The following is a 20,339-nucleotide window of genomic DNA, read 5'->3' on the forward strand; positions in this document are numbered from 1 at the left end:
CCTGTGGACTGTGGAACCACACAGAGCCTGTTAGCAGAGGCGCTGGAGGTGGATGGGTCAATTCCAGAGGCAATGTCGGTGTAGGCCAGGCCTTGTTCCTCTAGGCAGGAGATGATCTCACAGGCAGAGTGGCGTCGGATGCCCCCGCTGCCCACCGAGCTGGCATCAGGGTCGTACTCCGCCACGGGCGTCAGGAGGAGAGGGATGTTGTAACTCTTAGAACGAACCACAGGGTTCTTAGACGGCTGGTCTACAGGCTGCTTAGGCCAGCACCACTGGAAACGATTCTCTGTGGGAGGGACAGAGTGTATAAGAGAAGGAGAGTAAAGGAGAGGGAAAACGTAGTGGAAGAACAGTGAACAGGGCAGTATATGTATCTTACCTAGCACACAGGAGCAATGTGCCACGCTGCCGTCTCCAGAGTAGAGGCCGTGGGTGCCCAGGTAAGGAGAGATCACACTCTGGACCAGAGACTCCAGACGCAGGTAGTCCTCACTCACACCCCGCGACTCATGGACACCCTACAGAGAGAGAGAGAAGACAGGTTAGAGCGTGTGTGTGAGTGAGGGACATAAAAGAGACAGAGAAAAGGAGAGAGAAAGACAGAGAGAGAGGTGTTCTGTACATACCTGCAGTATAAGCAGCATTTGCGTGACGGAGGGGGGAATGCGGGCGCGAGGCCGAGACAGAGCATCCTCCAGCTTCACACTCAGAACTATGGTGTTCCTGAAATGGAGCAGAGCCAGCTGTCTCACACTGGGCTCCTTACCCTGCAGAAAGAAAGGAGAGAAGAAGGGGAGAGGTAGAAAGAGGAATGGAGCGAAGGGTGAGGCGAGGGGGATGTAGGGTTATGAAAACGCAGCTTTAATTCCCTTATAGAATGTTCTTCTTTATTGTCTGCTGAGAGAGAATCAGAGAGCGAGAGAGAGAGAGAGAGAGAACAGGTTCGAGGAGAGTCAGGACAGAGAGAGAGATGAGGAAGGAGAGTGATACCTGTACTGGGTGAAAGATGGCCTGTAGCATGTTGAGAACATCACAGAAGAAAAAGTCCCATGTCTCTGCCAGAGAGTCCAGTAACTTCTGACCTGAACACCAAAGGAGGAGCAAACCAACTGCTGTTAGTACTAAAATAATCTCACAAAGCACAGCAGTTTGGGACCTATGGTCTCAGTTGACTTTGGTGCGTTAAGCACAGAACATCACAGACCCTGACAAAGGTAACCCTGACAAAGATAACCCTGACAAAGGTAACCCTGACAAAGGTAATGTAAGCTTCAGTTTAATTATTTTTATTTGGAGCACTGACTGCTCTCGCTACTGTCACTGTTAACACATCTACTATGAAAAGTAAGACACCACAAATACCTTCGTAGAATCTTATTTTGTCCCGGAGAATGACCATGCCCTTTGTCAGCAACTGGTTCTGAGTGAGAGGTTCAATAAAACAAGCGTTGGTAAAAATGTATATTATGGCCCAATCAGAAACAATCTATCCATGATATTATTTCACCATTTAGCAGTAACATCACCTACCTGGAGGTATTCTGTGAAAAACGACCCCAGCTCTGTTTTCAATAGGTGCCTGAGTAAACAAAATCAAGAGTGTTAACACACATGAACAGAGCCTACATTTGTCTTGTGCAATACACTGATAACACAAAACAGGTAAATGCTTCAAAGCCATCTATGTGAAATTAGATACTATATTATTGTGTAGGTATATATACACAACATTACCTAAAGTATATGGACACCTGCTCATCGAACATCTCACTTGTATTTGTATTTATTATGCCAAGGCAGCAGCTACTCTTCCTGCCTGCAGTCCAGAAACATTTAGCCAGTTATACAATTTTAAAAACTTGACAATACATTCACAGATTTCACAACACACTGTGTGCCCTCAGGCCCCTACTCCACCACATAGCTACAATACAAAATCTATGTGTACGTGTGTGTGTATAGTGCATATGTTATCGTGTGTGTGTGTATGCATGTGTCTGTGCCTATGTTGGCTTCACAGTCCCCGCTGTTCCATAAGGTGTATTTTTAGCTCTTTTTTCAAATCTAATTTTACTGCTTGTGTCAGTTACTTGATGTGGAATAGAGTTCCATGTAGTCATGACTCTTATGTAGTACTGTGTGCCTCACATAGTCTGTTCTGGACTTGGGGACTATGAAGAGACCTCTTGTGGCATGTCTTGTGGGGTCTGCATGGGTGTCCATGGGTGTCCTGCTGCTCGGAGTCAGTGGGATATGGTCGGGAGAGCAGGCAGAGCACTGTGTAGAGAGGGAATCATGGGTAGAATGTGCGCCTTAGGCACACGTGTAGGATCAGCTTGCCCTCCCCAAATATCTTAGCTTAGTTTAGACAGACAGCTCGGTACATTCAACATGTCAATACCTTTCATAAATACAAGGAGTGATGAAGTCAATCCCTCCTACACTTTCAGCCAGGAGAGACTGACATGCATATTATTAATACTAGCTCTCTGTGTATATCCAAGGGACAGCCGTGCTGCCCTGTTCTGAGCCAATTGCAATTGCAAGTCCCTATTTGTGACACTTGACCACACAACTGAACAGCAGTTCAGGTGTGATAAAACTAGGGCCTGTAGGACCTGCCTTGTTGATAGGGCTGTTAAGAAGGTAGAGCAGTGCTTTATTATGGACAGACTTCTCCCCATCTTAGCTACTGTTGTGTCAATAATGACGCGCCCACCTCAGAGAAAGACACAGCTTAATGTGAGCTCTCACATCTTTCAACATATTATTTTACAAAAGGATAGATTTGGAGTTCAATATACTTGGATTTTTCGGCAGGTACATATGCAGGATGCTACTCTCCACAGCATGGCCTTCACTCCAGATCAAAACTCCAAACCTATGACATAATTTTGACCAAAATTAACCGGAGAGATTACTGCTTCCAAGGTTTTCTTTTTCCAACCTATACAGAGGGTGCTCTAGCCAACAAATAGCAGAGATCAGAGGACACCATTCCAACCTGGAACTGAGCCAGATACACATTCAATTAGCACTAAGGTGTGAAGTAAAAGGTCTTTGGTCCCAACAAGTGTCAGGAGTCTTTGAAGCATCCTCTGAAGCCCCCTCCTGCTGTTCAAAGACCATTCACTGGCATTTTCTACAAGCAAACTGCCTCCAGAAATAAAAGCTTCTCCAGTTGCCTGCTGCACCGCTGCTTGGGTTCCCCCTGGCGATCTCTTCACTCTCTGCCCTGGCCTGTCTCTGTCTCCCCCTGTCTGGTACAGGTACCTCCACCACACTCACCCCTCTCGCCTCCTGCACACATGCACTGTTGGGGCGAGTGACTCTGAACTTACAATGGCTAGCCCCAGGTCGTTATATATATTTTTAAATTATTGTGCATTTTGCTATTTGCCTCACGACTCCTGCATACTTTGTTGATTACCCAACCATGGGACAGACTGTTCCCACAGTCGGGACTCTGACTCTATTGGTTACATGGACTCTTGGCCTCCCGTCCTGTTCTAACCACCTCTCGTCGGCTTTGTATTCATGTTACCTGATGAAATTGCTGTACAATATGATCTGGTTGCCATCTGATGCACATTCAGATGTCATAAAATCAGCACTGTAGAGTTCTCGCTTTTATTTATTTTTTATATTTCACCTTTATTTAACCAGGTAGGCAAGTTCTCATTTACAACTGCGACCTGGCCAAGATAAGGCATAGCAGTGCGACAAAAACAACACAAAGTTACACATGAACAAACTGGTACAGTCAATAACACACAAAAAAAGACAAATAAGAAGATTCATTGTACAGTGTGTGTAAATGTAGGACAGTAGGGAGGTAGACAATAAATAGGTCATAGAGGCGAAAATAATTACAACTTAGCATTAATACTGGAGTGATATACAGTGGGGAGAACAAGTATTTGATACACTGCCGATTTTGCAGGTTTTCCGACTTACAAAGCATGTAGAGGTCTGTAATTTTTATTATAGGTACACTTCAACTGTGAGAAACGGAATCTAAAACAAAAATCCAGAAAATCACAATGTATGATTTTTAAGTAATCAATTTGCAAATTATTGCATGACATAAGTATTTGATCACCTACCAACCAGTAAGAATTCCGGCTCTCACAGACCTGTTAGTTTTTCTTTAAGAAGCCCTCCTGTTCTCCACTCATTACCTGTATTAACTGCACCTGTTTGAACTCGTTACCTGTATAAAATACCTGTCCACACACTCAATCAAACAGACTCCAACCTCTCCACAATGACCAAGACCAGGGAGCTGTGTAAAGACATCAGGGATAAAATTATAGACCTGCACAAGGCTGGGATGGGCTACAGGACAATAGGCAAACAGCTTGGTGAGAAGGCAACAACTGTTGGCGCTATTATTAGAAAATGGAAGAAGTTCAAGATGACGGTCAATCACCCTCGGTCTGGGGCTCCATGCAAGATCTCACTTCGTGGGGCATCAATGATCATGAGGAAGGTGAGGGATCAGCCCAGAACTACACGGCAGGACTTGGTCAATGACCTGAAGAGAGCTGGGACCACAGTCTCAAAGAAAACCATTAGTAACACACTACGCCGTCATGGATTAAAATCCTGCAGCGCACGCAAGGTCCCCCTGCTCAAGCCAGCGCATGTCCAGGCCCGTCTGAAGTTTGCCAATGACCATCTGGATGATCCAGAGGAGGAATGGGAGAAGGTCATGTGGTCTAATGAGACAAAAATAGAGCTTTTTGGTCTAAACTCCACTCGCCATGTTTGGAGGAAGAAGAAGGATGAGTACAACCCCAAGAACACCATCCCAACCGTGAAGCATGGAGGTGGAAACATCAGTCTTTCAGGATGCTTTTCTGCAAAGGGGACAGGACGACTGCACCGTATTGAGGGGAGGATGGATGGGGCCATGTATCGCGAGATCTTGGCCAACAACCTCCTTCCCTCAGTAAGAGCATTGAAGATGGGTCGTGGCTGGGTCTTCCAGCATGACAATGACCCGAAACACACAGCCAGGGCAACTAAGGAGTGGCTCAGTAAGAAGCATCTCAGGGTCCTGGAGTGGCCTAGCCAGTCTCCAGACCTGAACCCAATAGAAAATCTTTGGAGGGAGCTGAAAGTCCGTATTGCCCAGCGACAGCCCCGAAACCTGAAGGATCTGGAGAAGGTCTGTATGGAGGAGTGGGCCAAAATCCCTGCTGCAGTGTGTGCAAACCTGGTCAAGAACTACAGGAAACGTATGATCTCTGTAATTGCAAACAAAGGTTTCTGTACCAAATATAAAGTTTTGCTTTTCTGATGTATCAAATACTTATGTCATGCAATCAAATGCAAATTAATTACTTAAAGTCATACAATGTGATTTTCTGGATTTTTGTTTTAGATTCCGTCTCTCACAGTTGAAGTGTACCTATGATAAAAATTACAGACCTCTACATGCTTTGTAAGTAGGACAACCTGCAACATTGGCAGTGTATCAAATACTTGTTCTCCCCACTGTATGTGCAGATGATGATGTGCAAGTAGAGATACTGGGGTGCAAAAGAGCAAGGGGTAAGTAATAATATGGGGATGAGGTAGTTGGGTGTGCTATTTACAGATTTACAGGCTGTGTACAGGTACAGTGATCGGTAAGCTGCCTTGACAGCTTATGCTTAAAGTTAGAGAGAGAGATAAAATACACTCATTGGCAGCAGAGAATTGGAAGGAAAGTCATTCAAAGGAAGTGTTGGCTTTGGAGATGACCAGTGCAATATACCTTCTGGAGCGCGTGCTACAGGTGGGTGTTGCTATGGTGACCAGTGAGCTGAGATAAGGTGGGGCTTTACCAAGCAAAGAATTATAGATGACCTGGAGCCAGTGGGTTTGGCGACGGATATGTAGTGAGGCCCAGCCAACGAGAGCATAGAGGTCGCAGTGGTGGGTAGTATATGGGGCTTTGGTGATAAAACAGATGCACTGTGATAGACTGCATCCAGCTTGCTGAGTAGTGTCAAGGATCGGTAGTATAGTCAGTTTTACGAGGGTATGTTTGGCGGCATAAGTGGAGGCTTTGTTGCGAAATAGGAAGCCGATTCTAGATGTAATTTTGATTTGGAGATGCTTAACGTGAGTCTGGAAGGAGAGTTTACAGTCTAACCAGACACCTAGGTATTTGCAGTTGTCCACATATTCTAGGTCACAACCGTCCAGAGTAGTGATGCTAGTTGGGCGGGAGGGTGCGGGCAGCAATCGGTTGAAGAGCATGCACTTGGTTTTACTAGCATTTAAAAGCAGTTGGGAGGCCACGGAAGGAGTGTTGTATGGCGTTGAAGCTCGTTTGGAGGTTTGTTAACACAGTGTCCAAAGAAGGGCCAGATATATACAGAATGGTGTTGTCTGCGTAGAGGTGGATCAGAGAATCACCAGCAGCAAGAGCGACATCATTGATATATACAGAGAAAAGAGTCGGCCCAAGAATTGAGACCTGTGGCACCCCCATAGAGACTGCCAGAGGTCCGGAACAGCAGGACCTCTTGCATAGTGGAGAAGGTACAGTGGGATTCGAAATGGTTGGTGATCTGCTTATTAACTTGGCTTTTGAAGATTTTTAGAAAGGCAGGTGTCATGACGTGGGCCTCTTTGGATATAGCGAGTGCCTTCCCCCTCTCTCCTCTCCTACACCCAGGTTCTGTTATCTCAGGTCGTAAATTCCTGGAGGAGACTCTCTCCCCCTGGCCATGCAGAAAGAGACACATAGAGAGAGAGTTTCACAATAGAACAAAGGAACTTCTTCTACATCACAGAACTTGAGAACTGAACAATATCCATGTTTTGGAGAATGTGTAAACGGTCGGTGGAGAATCCAGCTACGACCCGGTCTGTTTTGTTTCATGTTAATGACCTCATGAAAGACAATACAGCCACATTACCATAACTCTGTTTTTACAGGAGCCTCCGTTATGAGGTTTGCGTCTAATTATTTTACAAAATGAATGAGTAAAGATGAAACTATTTGTGAAATGATGTAATGCTAGGTTAAACCGTTAACGTGAGAGAATTGTATTCCCTTTAAAGTTTAACTAAGCCATTGGCCTGCTCCAATGAGCGCAGACATGATCTGGCTCATGGGACAGCCCTTTTCTACTGTTACAAATTTTAAAAAAACACCTGAAGAAATTCTCTTCAGACCATGCATACCTCGGTCAGCTGAGGGGGCAAAGGTTTGAGTAGAGAACGCAAAAACCTCAGTCTAAGCTTATGTTGTAATGGTTGTTGAATTCCTAACCATACCACGTAGAGCATTGACTACATGGGTGGAAATGGTTCAACTCTGAGACTATCGATCCCGAGAGAATAAGAGCAAATCTTAGATACTAATTACTAGTCTGCAGCTAGAAATGATGTGAACCTGGGATGCGAAGACCGACAACAGCCAAAACATCTATTCTATAAGATCATTTCTGAATGGTACTCTGAAGTATCCATCCTAACAACTAAAGACTTCAGGGAAGCAGAGAGATGCTTGGATGAACTTTCCAACAGGACTGACGATTCCAACAGAGATCACGATGACACACTTGGCGTAAATATTTATTGATTGAAATTATTCCAGAATAAGGGAGCGTTCATGTGCAAAGGATTAGCATTTCAATTAATATAATTATCAACCGCGTAGTGACCCTTTTGTCTTTCCCGCCCTTCTCAGTCAACACTAAAGGTTGACCAATTATGATTTTTCAACGCCGATACTGATACCTATTATTGGAGGACCAAAAAAAGCAGATTCCCGATTAATCAGATGATTTTTTTACATTTATTTATTTATTTGTAATAATGACAATTACAACAATACTGAATGAACACTTTTATTTTAACTTAATATAATACATCAATAAAATCAATTAAGCCTCAAAAAAATAATGAAACATGTTCAGTTTGGTTTAAATAATGCAAAAATAAAATGTTGGAGAAGAAAGTAAAAGTGCAATACATGCCATGTAAAAAAGCTAATGTTTAAGTTCCTTGCTCAGAACATGAGAACATATGAAAGCTGGTGGTTTCTTTTAACATGAGTCTTCAATATTCCCAGGTAAGAAGTTTTAGGTTGTAGATATTATAGGACTATTTCTCTCTATACCATTTGTATTTCATATACCTTTGACTATTGGATGTTCTTATGGGCACTTTAGTATTGCCAGAGTAACAGTATAGCTCCCGTCCCTCTCCTCGCCGCTAGCTGGGATCGAACCAGGAACACATTGACAACAGCCACCCTTGAAGCATTGTTACCCATCGCTCCACAAAAGCCGCGGCCCTTGCAGAGTAAGGGGAACAACTACTTCAAGGTCTCAGAGCGAGTGACGTCACCGATTGAAACGCTATTAGTGCGCAGCCCACTAACTAGCTAGCCTTTTCACATCGGTTACACCAGCCTAATCTCGGGAGTTGATAGGCTTGCAGTCATAAAAAGCTCTATGCTTGAAGCACAGGGAAGAGCTGCTGGCAAACGCACTAAAGGGCTGTTTGAATGAATGCCTACGAGCCTGCTGCTGCCTACCACCGCTCAGTCAGACTGCTCTATCAAAAATCAAATCATAGACTTAATTATAAAATAATAACATAACAGAAATACGAGCCTTATGTCATTAAAATGGTCAAATACGGAAACTATCATTTCGAAAACAAAATGTTTATTCTTTAAGTGAAATACGGAACCATTCCGTATTTTATCTAACTGGTGGCATCCATAAGTTCCTGTTACATTGTACAACCTTCAATGTTATGTCATAATTACATAAAAATCTGGTAAATTAGTTTGCAACGAGCCAGGCGGCCCAAACTGTTGCATATACCCTGATTCAAAACTGTTTGAATCATGTCTGTGAGTATAACAGAACTTATTTAGCAGGCGAAACCCCGAGGACATTCAGTTTTCTTTTTAAGGTCACTCTCTTTTTGGGTCACTTGTAGTGTACTGTTAGATAGAGGCGTGTGACCAGAAAGCATGCTTCAGTTTCTTTTCTTCCTGTATTGAACACAGATCATCCTGTCTTCAATTGTATCGATTATTTACGTAAAAAAATACCTAAAGTTGTATTACAAAAGTAGTTTGAAATGTTTTGGCAAAGTTTACAGGTAACTTTTGAGATATTTTGTAGTCACGTTGAGCAAGTTGGAACTGGTGTTTTTCTGGATCTAACGTGCCAAATAAATGGACATTTTGGATATATATGGACGGAATTAATCGAACAAAATGACCATTTGTGATGTTTATGGGACATATTGGAGTGCCAATAAAAGAATCTCGTCAAAGGTAAAGCATGAATTATATTTTTATTTCTGCGTTTTGTGTCGCGCCTGCAGGGTTGAAATATGGTTTCTCTCTTTGTTTACGGAGGTGCCGTCCTCAGATAATAGCATCATTTTCTTTCGCCGAAAAGCCTTTTTGATATCTGACATGTTGGCTGGATTCACAACAAGTGTAGCTTTAATTTGCTATCTTGCATGTGTGATTTAATGAAAGTTTGATTTTTATAGTAATTTATTTGAATTTGGCGCTCTGCATTTTCCCTGGCTTGGCGCTCTCCCATTTTCCCAGAGAGGTTAACGCAAGAGAAGTGACACAATTTCCCCCTAGTTTAATATTGCCTGCTAACCTGGATTTCTTTTAACTAAATATGCAGGTTTAAAAATATATACCTCTGTGTATTGATTTTTAGAAAGGCATTGATGTGCAACGATTGTGCTTTTTTCGCCAATGCGCTGTGCGAAGTTGGTCTTCACACAGTTCGCAATGAGCCAGGCGGCCCAAACTGCTGCATATAGCCTGACTCTGTTGCACAGAACGCAAGAGAAGTGACACAATTTCCCTAGTTATAAGAAATTCATGTTAGCAGACAATATTAACTAAATATGCACGTTTAAAAATATATACTTGTATATTGATTTTAAGAAAGGAGTTGATGTTTATGGTTAGGTACATATTGGTGCAACGACCATGCTTTTTTCGTGAATGCGCTTGTTAAATAACCGTTTGGTGAAGTAGGCTATGATTCAATGATAAATTAACAGGCACCGCATCGATTATATACAACGCTGGACAAGCTAGATAAACTAGTAATATCATCAACCATGTGTAGTTAACTAGTGATTATGTTAAGATTGGTTGTTTTTATAAGATACATTTAATGCTAGCTAGCACCTTACCTTGGCTCCTTGCTGCACTCGCATAACAGGTAGTCAGCCTGCCACGCAGTCTCCTCGTGGAGTGCTATGTAATCGGCCGTGATTGGTGTCCAAAAATGCCGATTACCGATTGTTATGAAAACCTGAAATCGGCCCTAATTAATCGGCCATTCCGATTAATCGGTCGACCTCTAGTCCACACCCACTTCCCTTTGTCCACCAAGCTGTCATATCGGCTTAGCACACCAGTGAACCTCCCATATCATTTCGTTGTAACCATATCTACTTTTTGTTTGTTTATGCATTTCTGTGATTATTTAGTTAGTTAGTAAATAAATGATTAAGACAATTGATGTATGGATGATTCATAGTAAAGGCTGTTTATAACTTCGTAATCTGAAGATTTTCCTTGGTGGCCCGACTTCCTAGTTAATTACATTTACATTATTAATTTAATCACTATTTGTTTTGTTCGATAAAGTTCCAAGTTTTGTTGGCGCGTTTTGTTCAGTAATCCACTGGCTCAATGGAGGTCACAACATGCAGACGAATACATCCTAATAATACAGGTAAAGTTCGTCGAAACATGTCAAACGATGTTTAGAATTAATCCTCAGGTTGTCTATTGTCTAAATAATCGGTAATATTTCAACCGGACAATAGCGTATTCAGTAGAAAGGAAAAAGAACGATGGGGTCGTCGTTCTATCGGTCATGCGCGCAAACGAGCTCTGCTTGATTCTGCATGCCACTTACAAAATGATCTCATTCTTCCTAATTTTTCAGAAAACAAGCCTGAAACAATGTCTAAAGTCTGTTGACATCTAGTGGAAGCCATAGGAACTGCAATCTGGGTCCTAACCATTTAGATACTCTATAGGCATTCGATTGAAAACTACAAACATTTAAAAAAATCCACTTCCTTGGATGGATTTTCCTCAGGTTTTCACCCACCATATCAGTTCTGTTATACTCACAGACATTATTTTAACAGTTTTTGAAACTTTAGAGTGTTTTCTATCCAGTTTACTTTGGGCACGCTTCTCATCCAGATGTCGAAATACTGCCCCCAAGCCATAACAAGATAACCTTGTTCTGAACACCTCCAATACAAAGGTCATGTGGTTTGGTAAGAAGAATGCCCATCTTCCCACAGGTGTGATTACTACCTCTGAGGGTTTAGAGCTTGATACAAGTACTTGGGAGTATGGCTAGGTGGTGCACTGTCCTTCTCTCAGCACATAGCAAAGCTGCAGGCTAAAGTTAAATATAGACTGGGTTTCCTCTATTGTAATCGCTCCTCTTTCACCCCTGCTGCCAAACTAACACTGATTCCGATGACCATCCTACCCATGATAGATTACGGAGACATCATTTATAGATCGGCAGGGAAGGGTGCTCTCGAGCAGCTAGATGTTCTTTACCATTCGGCCATCAGATTTGCCACCAATGCTCCTTATAGGACACATCACTGCACTCTATACTCTTCTATAAACTGGATCTCTGGATACCTGTCGCAAGACCCACTGATTGATGCTTATTTATAAAACCCCCTTAGGCCTCACTCCCCCCTATCCGAGATATCTACTGCAACCCTCATCCTCCACATGAAACACCCGTTCTGCCAGTCACAATCTGTTAATGGTCCCCAAAGCTGCAGATAGCGACAGGAATGAGCTGCAACAAACACTCAAACTGGACAGTTTTATCTCAATCTCTTCATTCAAAGACTCAATCATGGACACTCTTATTGACACTTGTGGCTGTTTTGGATGATGTATTGTTGTCTCTACCTTCTTGACCTTTGTGCTGTTGACTTTGCCCAATAATGTTTGTACCATGTTTTTGTGCTGCTAACATGTTGTGTTGCTACCATGCTGTGTTGTCATGTTTTGATGCCTTGTTATGTTGTTGTCTTAGGTCTCTCTTTATGTAGTGTTGTGTCTCTCTTGTTGTGATGTGTGTTTTGTCCTATATTTACATTGTATTTATTTTTTTAATCCAAGGCCCCCGTCCCCGCAGGAGGCCATTTGCCTTTTGGTAGGCCATCATTGTAAATAAGAATTTGTTCTTAACTGACTTGCCTAGTTAAATTAAGGTTAAATCAACATGTTTAAATATGTTTTGACCATGACAGTTTACAATCCAGGGTCACTCCAAGCAGTTTAGTCACCTCAACTTGCTCAGTTTCCACATGATTTATTACACAATTTAGTTGAGGTTTAGGGTTTAGTGAATGATGTGTTCCAAATACAATGCTTTTAGTTTTATAAATATTTAGGACTAACCTATTCCTTGCTATCCACTCTGAAACAAACTGCAGTCATTTCTGTCGCTGTAGTAGCTGACGTGTATAGTGTTGAGTCATCCACATACATAGACACACTGGCTTTACTCAAAAAAGTAGGGGGCTTAGACAGCTGCCCTGGGGAATTCCTGATTCTACCTGGATTATATTGGAGAGGCTTCCTTTAAAGAGCACCCTCTGTGTTCTGTTAGACAGGCAACTCCTCATTCACAACACAGCAGAGGGTGTAAAGCCATAACGCATATGTTTTCCCAGCAGCAGACTATGATCAATAATGTCAAAAGCCGCACTGAAGTCAAACAAATAAGCCCTCAAACTTTTGATCATCAATTTATCTCAGCCAATCATCGGTCATTTGTATGAGTACTGTGCTTGTTGAATGTCCTTCCCTGTAAGTGTGCTGAATGTCTGTTGTAAATTTGTTTACTGTAAAATAGCGTTATATATGGTCAAACACATTTTTTCCCAAAAGTTTACTAAGGCTTAGTAACAGGTTGATTGGTTGGCTATTTGAGTCAGTAAAGGGGGCTTTTCTTAGGTAGGGGAATTACTTTTGCTTCCCTCCAGGCCTGAGGGTAAACACTTTATAGTAGGCTTAAATAGAAAATATGGCAAATAGGAATGGAAATATCGTCCGCTATTATCCTCAGGAATTTTCCATCCAAATTGTCAGGCCCTGGTGGCTTGTCATTGTTGATAGACAACAACAACAAATGTCACCTCTTCCCCACTCACTTTACGGAATTCAAAATTACAATTCTTGTCTTTCATAATTTGGTCTGATATACTTGGATGTGTAGTGTCAGCGTTTGTTGCTGGCATGTCATGTGTAAATTTGCTAATCTTGCCAATGAAAAGATCATTCAAGTAGTTGGCAATATTAGTCGGTTTAGTGATTCAATGAATGATGGAGCTCAGTTTGCTTTTTTCCCAAATATTACACTTAAGGTGCTCCAAAGCAATTTACTATCATTCTTTGTCATTTATCTTTCTTTCATAATGTAGTTTCTTCTTATTTTTATTCAGTTTAGTTACATGATTTTTCAATTTGCTATATGTTTGCCTATCGGTTGTGCAGCCAGACTTATTTGACATTCCTTTTGCCTCATCCCTCTCAACCACACAATTTTTCAATTTCTCATCAATACACAGTGATTTAACAGTTTTTACAGTAATTTCCTTAATGGGTGCATGATTATTAGTAACTGGAATAAGCAATTTCATAATTATGTCAAGTGCAGCGCCTGTTTGCTCCTCATTACATGCCACGGACCAACAAATATTCTTTAAATCAACAACATAGCAATCACTACAAAACTTATTGTATAAGTACACTATATTAGTACACTATATTAATACACTTGTACACTATATTAGGCCCAGCCTCTGAACATTTGGTTTTCATACATATAGCTACTACATTGTGATCACTACATCCAATGGACTTGGATACTGCTTTAAAGCACATTTCTGCAGCATTGGTAAAGATGAGAATACATTTTGATGATTTGATCCACTCTTCAGGGAAGGCTTTCCGCTACATGTTGGAACATTGCTGCAGGGACTTCCTTCCATTCAGCCACAAGAGCATTAGTGAGCATTAGGTCAGGCACTGGTGTTGGACGATTAGGCCTGGCTCGCAGTCGGAGATCCAATTCATCCCAAAGGTGTTTGATGGGGTTGAGGTCAGGGTTCTGTGCAGGCCAGTCAAGTTCTTCCACACCGATCTCGACAAACCATTTCTGTATTGACCTCGCTTCGTGCACAGAGGCATTGCTGTGCTGAAACAGGAAAGGGCCTTCCCCAAACTGTTGACACAAAGTTGGAAGCACAGAATCGTCTAGAATGTCTTTGTATGCTGTAGCATTAAGATGTCCCTTCAATGGAACTATGGGGGCCTAGCCCGAACCATGAAATAAAGCCACAGACTTTGCTGACTTTGCTTCCAGAGGCAGTTTGGAACTCGGTAGTGAGTGTTGAAACCGAGGACAGACGATTTGTACGTGCAACACGCTTCAGCACTCTGCGATCCCGTTCTGTGAGTTTGTGTGGCCCTCCACTTCGCGGCTGAGCCGTTGTTGCTCCTAGGCGTTTACACTTCACAATAACAGCATTTACAGTTGACCGGGGCAGAAATTTGACTAACTGAATTGTTGCAAAGCCGGCATCCTGTGACGGTGCCACGGCATCCTATGACGGTGCAACCGAGCTCTTCAGTAAGGCCATTCCACTGCCAATGTTTGTCTATGGAAATTGCATGGATGTGTGCTCGATTTTATACACCTGTCAGCAACGAGTGTGGCTCAAATACCCAAATTCATTCATTTGAAGGGGTGTCCACATACTTTTGTGTATATATAGATTATTAATGTGTAGTTACATGTATTTACACCAAGGAATGTCTCATACAGGAGTATGAGTCTCATACAACTGCATGATATCTGGGTATTGTGCAACCCAGCTTTCGCTTTTAAACGTACTGTTCATGTTTGTTTCCAGTGCTAAGTATAAAGTACCAGTCAGAGGTTTGGACACAACTCATTCAAGAGTTTCTATTTTTACTATTTTCTACATTGTAGAATAATCGTAAAGACATCAAAACTATGAAATAACACATATGGAATCATGAAAAAATCTAAGTGTTAAACAAATCAAAATATATTTTATATTTGAGATTCTTCAAAGTAGCCACCCTTTGCCCAGATGATAGCTTTGCACGCTCTCTGTATTCTCTCAACCAGCTTCATGAGGTGGTCACCTGGAATGCATTTCAGTTAACAGGTGTGCCTAGTTAAAAGTTAATTTGTGGAATTTCTTTCCTTCTGAATGTGTTTGAGCAAATCTGTTGTGTTGTGAGAAGGTATGGTTGGTATACAGGCAATAGCCCTATTTGGTAAAAGACCAAGTCCATATTATGGTAAGAACAGCTCAAATAAGCAAAGCAATATGACAGTCCATCACTACATTAAGACATGAAGGTCAGTCAATCTATTTTGAACGTTTCTTCAAGTGCAGTCGCAAAAACCATCAAGCGCTATAATGAAACTGGCTCACACGAGGACCGCCACAGGAACGGAAGACCCAGAGTTACTTCTGTTACAGAGGATAAGTTAACTAGAGTTACCAGCCTCATAAATTGCAGCCCAAATAAATTCTTCACAGAGTTCACAAGTAACAGACACATCACAATATCAACTGTTCAGAGGAGACTGTGTGAATCAGGCCTTCATGGTCAAATTGCTGCAAAGAAACCACTACTAAAGGACACCAATAAGAAGAGACTTGCTTGGGCCAAGAAACATGAGCATTGGAAATTAGACCGGTGGAAATCTGTTCTTTGGTCTGATGAGTCTAAATTTGAGATTTTTGGTTCCAACCTCCGTGTCTTTATGAGATGCAGAGTAGGTAAACAGATGATCTCTGTATGTGTGGTTCCCACCATGAAGCATGGATGAGGAGGTTTGATGGTGTGGGGGTGCTTTTCTGGTGACACTGTCAGTGATTTATTTAGAATTCAAGGCACACTTAACCAGCATGGCTACCACAGCATTCTGCAGCGATACGCCATCCCATCTGGTTTGTGCTTAGTGGGGCAATCATTTGTTTTTCAACAGGACAATGACCCAACACACCTCCAGGCTGTGTAAGGGCTATTTGACCAAGAAGGAGATGGATGGAGTTCTGAATCAGATGACCTGGCCTCCACAATCACCCGACCTCAACCCAATTGAGATGGTTTGGGATGAGTTTGATCGCAAAGTGAAGGAAAAGCAGCCAATAAGTTCTTAGCATATGTGGGAACTCCTTTAAGACTGTTGGAAAAGCATTCCAGGTGAAGCTGGGTGAGATAATGCCAAGAGTGTTCAAAGCTGTCATCAAGGCAAATGGTGGCTACTTTGAAGTATCTCAAATATAAAATATATTTTGATTTGTTTAACACTTTTGGTTACTACAGGATTCCATATGTGTTATTTCATAGTTTTGTTGTCTTCACTATTATTCTACAATGTAGAAAATAGTACAAATAAAGAGAAACCCTTGAATGTGTCCAAACTTTTGACTGATACTGTATATTGAAACAAGGTTAGGACTAGTCCCTACACAGCAAACTGGATAGTTTTACCTAGTGTTCATTTCAGTGTAACACTTCTTGTGTTGATTCAGGGGTTAAATGGACTTTCTAAGAGTGAAATTAACACTCAGTGGTGTACAAAGAACCCCAGTGTTGGTGTTAATAAGTGTTGAGTGTGACAGTGTGATTGTGTCAGTTTTACTCTGTTGAGAGTAAAACATTCCATCAAAACCACGGCCCTCATTCTCATATTTCTCAGCATGCTCTACTGCAGATGGATTTTTTATATATGTGTTTTTACATGTTCATTTATCGAATTATTAATCTTATGCAATACAAAGATAAAACAATACAAAAAAGAAATAAACTATTTCAATCAGTTACTTATATGTATTGCATCCATTACTGAAATGGTTGTTCCAGTTTAAATGGTTTAGCTAGTCTCCTTTATCAATGTTCCTAACCATGACAGTCATTCTGAATGCAGGTTGTGGGTGAATAAAGATTCCAACTGTTGGATGTCCTAACTCTGGCTGGATTCCAATAGGAATTATACATCACTTTGCAAGCCAGCATAATGTGACTTTCAGGCCTGATGTGGCCTGTAAACCAGGAGGTTCCAAACACCACTGTGTTAGGGTAAAACATGGCCATCAGAGTAAGGCCTTATGGTGTACAGTGCATTCGGGAAGTATTTAGAACCGTTGCCTTTTTCCACATTTTGTACTTTACAGCCTTATTCAAAAATTGATTACATACATTTTTCCCTCATAAAAGTACACATAATACCCCATAATAACAAAGCAAAAACATTTTTAGCAAGTTTTGCAAATGTATTAAAAATAAAAAACTGAAATAGCACTCTAATGGGAACTGGAATGTTCTTACATACATTTTTTATTCAAGAGCACATAAAGAACATGTACCATATATTTCAAGAGTGTGAATAAATATACCATTTGGATTAAGTCACACAAAAACAACAGAAACAAACAAAAAGCCACAGAAATGACAGAATAAGACCCGTACGATATGTCAGAAACTCTGATCAGACACCTTCATACCTATGCTGTCTATGCTGCAAGATTGATGTAATTCTCTCCATGTCAGCAAGTTCCCCGTATAGACCTAACCACATATCTTTTGAGGGTGCATGCTAATTTTTACAGCATTTTGTTACACATTTCCTTGCTGCTGCTAAAACATAATCTATCAATTAAAGTGGAGAGGATTGTATTAAAGTGGAGAGGATTGTAGTTCCACAGGAACAATACCTAGGAGGAGATTACATGGGTCTGGTTGAATAATAATACCTGTAATGTCCTGTACAACATGGAAAACTTCAGACCAAAAAGACTGGATTTTCAGACATTGCCAAAATATATGTGATAAAGTACCTATTTGTCCACACTTTCTCTAACACTTTGCTGATATTCCTTTTTTAATTTTATTAAGTTTATCAGTTTATGTAGTACTATGAATTGAAACTCCCTTGTTCGGTTACATGTGGAGTGGCTTTATATACTGTTTTCCATATGTTCCCCCAGATCTCCTCTGATATCTGAACCTGTAATTCAACCTGCCATGAGTTCCTAAGATTATCTATTCGTGTGCTGTTCTAATAACCAATTGCTGTGTTCATGCAAGTGGCTGACTGTACAAATCCTCACTATCAGTAGCTGCAATTTGGCAGTACACCCAGACCTTGTTTTGAGAACGAACAAAAGATATCTCAGTTTCAAGGTCTCAGCTTACAGAGAAGAAGCCTCATGAGGTATTGGTCTGTCACATGTTATGAACCAGTACTGATCTGTCACATGAATGAAACAAAACGGTAATGATTAATTAATTATGCTAAATCATGCAAATATAACATGTCTGTGTATAGCCGTATATAAGACACCTGCTGGATCTGCCCAGGCAGAGTTTCTGATTGACATGTGTACTATGGTGCATTGAGTTGGTTGGAACCTCTGCAGCGCGCTGACAATAATTAATGATTAATTTAAGATTGACTTTGAATGTCCCTGTGTAAGAATTTCCACAACACCACATTTCCATAAGTATTCAGACCCTTTACTCAGTACTTTGTTGAAGCACTTTTGGCAGCGATTACAGCCTTGAGTCTTCTTGGATATGATTCTACAGGGCACACCTGTATTTGGGGAGTTTCTCCCATTCTTCTCTGCAGATCCTCTCAAAATCTGTTAGGTTGGATGGGGAGCGTAGCTGCACAGCTATTTTCAGGTCTCTCCAGAGATGTTCGATCCGGTTCAAGTCTGTGCTCTGGCTGGGCCACTCAATGACATTTAGAGACTTGTCCCCGAAGCCACTCCTGCGTTGTCTTGGCTGTGTGCTTAGGGTTGTTGTCCTGTTAGAGGGTGAACTTTCACCCAGTCTGAAGTCCTGAGCGCTCTGGAGCAGGTTTTCATCAAGAATCTCTCTGTACTTTGCTCCGTTCATCTTTCCCTCGATCCTGACTAGTCTCCCAGTCACTGCCGCAGAAAGAAAATTCCCACAGCATGACGCTGCCAACACCATGCTTCACAGTAGGGATGGTGCCTGGCTTCTTCCAGATGTGACGCATGGCACACAGGTCAAAGGTTTCTCATGATCTGAGTCCTTTGGGTGTCTTTTGAGCAAACTCCAAGCGGGTTGTCATGTGCCTTTTACTGAGGAGTGGCTCCGTCTGGCTACTCAACCATAAATACCTGATTGGTGGAGTGCTGCAGAGATGGTTATCCTTCTGGAAGGTTCTCCCATCTCCACAGAGGAACTCTGGAGGTCTGTCAGAGTGGCCATAGGGTTCTTGGTCACTTCCCTGACCAATGCCCTTCTCCCCCAATTGCTCAGTTTGGCCAGGCGGCTAGCTCTAGGAAGAGTCTTGGTGGTTCCAAAGTTCTTCCATTTAAGAATGATGGAGGCCCTGTGTTCTTGAGTCCTTCAAAACTGCAGACATTTTTTGGAACCCTTCCCCAGATTTGTGCCTCGACAAAATCCTGTTTTGTCAAGTTATAGAAACATCTCAAGGATGGTCAATGGAAACAGGATGCACCTGAGCTCAATTTCGAGTCTAATAGGAAAGGGTCTGAACACTTATGTAAATGCATATATTTTGTTACATTTGCAAACATTTCTAAAAACCTGTTTTTTCTCTTTCTTGTTATGGGGTATTATTGTGTGCAGATTGCTGAGGAAAAAAAATAATGGAATCCATTTTAGAATAAGGCTGTAACGTAACAAAATGTGGAAAAAGTCAAGGGTGTGCTTTCCGAATGTACTGTATGTATTGTCATAAACAATTTAATTTGAATGACAATATTCGCCCGCAGTAGAACCTGACTTAGTGAAGTCCACAGGACAATAAATGAACAAATTCGACAACCATGTCTTTTTCACTAACAAATACAGTCATGGGTGGTAAATCTGCGATTCACCCGAAAGGCAAGGCACCTTGAGAAATTATATTGGAGGCGTGGCTTAGTGGGGGCATGGCTTTCAATTAGTTATTTTTGGTCACCAGTGAGTATAAGTGTTGTACCAGTTGAAGTGGTGTACGTTTATGTTCATTCAAGTTGAGCATGTCTGCTGCCAGTTCTGAAGTCTTTATAAATGCTGACATGAGATCATTCGATGATAGCAGATCCCGTACAGGGAAGAAATTAAATCTACTTTCATCTCTGTGTATATTACTGTGTAGTAGGATTGGAGCAGACCAACAACCAGACCAGGCATCATCAAGACCCAAAACAGCACGCACCTGAGCGAGATGGCCGGGATGAAC

The 20,339-nt window shown here is 41.6% G+C and overlaps 1 pseudogene across 1 annotated transcript in view; it reads right to left on the minus strand.

Moving 5' to 3' along the window:
* The window catches only part of LOC118395734 (proline-rich protein 5-like), a 61,547-nt pseudogene that overhangs the window by 1,390 nt on the left and 39,818 nt on the right, over nucleotides 1–20,339 (minus strand). The window contains exons 5-10 of the transcript XR_008066481.1: nucleotides 1,534–1,582; nucleotides 1,366–1,423; nucleotides 994–1,085; nucleotides 630–770; nucleotides 383–521; nucleotides 2–289 (exon numbers count right to left, since the gene is read on the minus strand). The product of XR_008066481.1 is annotated as a proline-rich protein 5-like (transcript). The remainder of the gene's footprint in view (nucleotide 1; nucleotides 290–382; nucleotides 522–629; nucleotides 771–993; nucleotides 1,086–1,365; nucleotides 1,424–1,533; nucleotides 1,583–20,339) is intronic.

The sequence above is a fragment of the Oncorhynchus keta genome, chromosome 17 (assembly GCF_023373465.1).
Source record: "Oncorhynchus keta strain PuntledgeMale-10-30-2019 chromosome 17, Oket_V2, whole genome shotgun sequence".
NCBI lineage: Eukaryota > Metazoa > Chordata > Actinopteri > Salmoniformes > Salmonidae > Oncorhynchus > Oncorhynchus keta.